We start from the raw sequence: 2,649 nt of genomic DNA, 5'->3' as shown, positions 1-2,649 counted from the left end.
AGACACGCACCACCGGACCTAAGGTTGCTCCTCTCGATGCTCCTCAGTATACGGTTGTCCATCCTCTCGAGGACATCTTTACTCCCACCAGTGACACTCCTTTTGATGTCACTGAAGGCCCCTCAGGTCCTTCCTTGATGCATCAGCCTGATGCTCAAGAGGTGGAAGAGGGAGAAAGAGAGAAAAATGATGGAGGAGATGAAGACATTGATGATAACTATGATATGGCATCTGACGTCAAGCTTCTCCTTCCAGCCGTTGATACCGTTCTCTCCAGGGACAACGAAGTTCAGCAAGAGATGTCCTGCCAAGGCGATCTTGATGCGAACTTCCTAGCCCTCCAGGAGGACGTTCAAGAAGTTTAGAGTCAGCTCCAGACTCTCCAAGAAGCTGTTCACGCCAACAACGATGCCATTGCTGTTCTTCACAGCAGGGCTGACGATGCTCAGGCGATTGCTAATCAGCAGCTTGGACTTCTTCAGCAAATCCTGGATGTTGTCCGTCAACCAGTTCCAGTGAGTGCACCCTCTTTTTCTGCCGATGATCGCGCCCAGCTCCATGAGACGCGTGAGGCAACGACAACTCTAGCCAATGCTTTGCAAAGGCTGGAGGATTCCATGGTTCTCCAGCGACAGCGCTTGGACGAACTCTGGCCAATTCTCTCAAGTCTTAGCCAGAGAGGGGGAGATGAGGTCCAACGCTGGTGGATCATTTGATGCTGCTCCTACAGCTTCTCAGGCTGTTGGCCCAGTATCAGCTTCAGTTGCAGTTAAAGCCGAGGCTGTTGAAGCTGAAGCAGTTGCTGCTCCTGTAATCACATCCACCGAAGCTGCTCTAGCTGAGGTTGACGAAGCCATCCCTAGGGATGATGTCCATACCGTCACTGCTGCTGGTGATGATGATGATGTTGATGAGGATGAAGACGATGATGAACCTATCATTCTAGACACCGGAGATGATCTATATGGTGACGACGACGATGATGATGAAGATGACTTTACCATCAAGTTCCAGAAGCCATCAACCGTCACCAGAGGTGTTTCCCTCAGGGAAGCTTAACCCCAGGGGGAGCAAAGACAAGGCGAATCGTCTCCATCAGAGCACCAGGACCCCAACTCGAAAGGCAAGGCGGTTGCTGAAGAAGGTAACTTAAAGGTACTTTTCTCATGCCCTCAACAAACCTTATTTGAAGACTCTACCTCTCAGGTAGTGATAACTTCAGAGTATCAACTTCATATCTCTTCAACAACCTGCGGTCGACTTGAGTAGGTATCTGATCAACCCAGCTCTTATACTCCAACAGACCAGCAGATGTCTCAGCTTAAGGAGTCACTCGACCAGACTAGAGTAAAAATTCCTTTTCGTACCTCTAGTGGTGGTGAGTTTGACTTCCTTTCTGAAGCTGAAAGACTCGAGGCAGTAAGGGCTGAAGAAGAGCTAGAGCTTCARAAGAAGCAGACTGAAGACAGCTTAAAGCTGGCCAAGTCACTAGCTGCTAAAGTCCTTCCCAAGAAAAAGTCCAAGAAAACGGTAAGTGTTGTCCAAGCCCAAGCTAAACTTTTTTCAATGGCAGAAGCTGAACGCAAGAAGAAGCTGAAGCTAGCGGACAAGGATAAACAATGGAGCGAAGCAAAGCTGAAAAAGAGACTAAGTCCCCGCCCAATCATTAGTGTCAGCATCAGCGGACGATCTAAAGACGGTGGAACACTAGTCTCAATGCTCATCACCAGGGACAATCTTGATGCCGTTACCGAGTACCCTTCCTACTTTGGCCGCTATGGATACAGCAAATGGATGGAGATCAGACAAGCCATTCAGCAATCCAAGTCGAGACACAAGAAAATTATCGAGGATACCATCAACGAGCTCATCAAAAGGATGTCCAGGTATGTCAAGGTCCCTGACAGGCCAACTCTGAAGAAAGGTGGGAAGAAGAAAATAAAGCTCTCTGATCTTAATGAAGGACCATCCCTAAGGAACGACCATGAAACCAAGTTCTCCTTAGATAAAGTCCTGAAGGGTCATATGAGTGTCGACATTTCTATGTTGAATCTTGACTTGCCAGATAAGGGTCCCTGTACACCCAACTCTGTGTATTTTAAACCTGAGTTAGGAGTTATATTCCTTGACTATGAAGGTGAAGTCAGATTTCAGAGAATGTCAGAGCTACATCTATGTCCAATGGATCACTTGGTKTATCTYTTGCTCTGGATAGATGATAGCATGCCTGGAAGAGTCGTCGATCTGAAGATACGAAGGGAATTCCTATGTCGAAGAAACCTTGGTGAAGATGTACCTGATGACATAGATCTAAGTGTTCTAGAATAAGATTATCTTTGTAACAACAATCCACTATTCCTTGTAACTTCATGTACTATATCTCCTTTCAGTGATTATACTTATATTTTGTAAGATCTGGACATGTACTGTAATACTTGTAATATTTTCTATGATTAATAAAATGAGTATTCCATGTACTTCACTGAAAAAGATCCCTGAAAAAAATAATAGGGACATAAGTCTATGAGTTCCAATGTTACTTTTTCCGTTCATTGACAATCTATAAGTTAGTGAATAAGCTTTCAGTTTCAGTTTCCGTCCTTGTAATTTTCTTAGATATAACTTAAGAAAACTTCTCAAGCTGAGACT

This window comes from Cynara cardunculus (assembly GCF_001531365.2).
Source record: "Cynara cardunculus var. scolymus isolate 2C chromosome LG 8, CcrdV1, whole genome shotgun sequence".
Taxonomy (NCBI): domain Eukaryota; kingdom Viridiplantae; phylum Streptophyta; class Magnoliopsida; order Asterales; family Asteraceae; genus Cynara; species Cynara cardunculus.
This window is presented reverse-complemented; position numbering follows the sequence as displayed.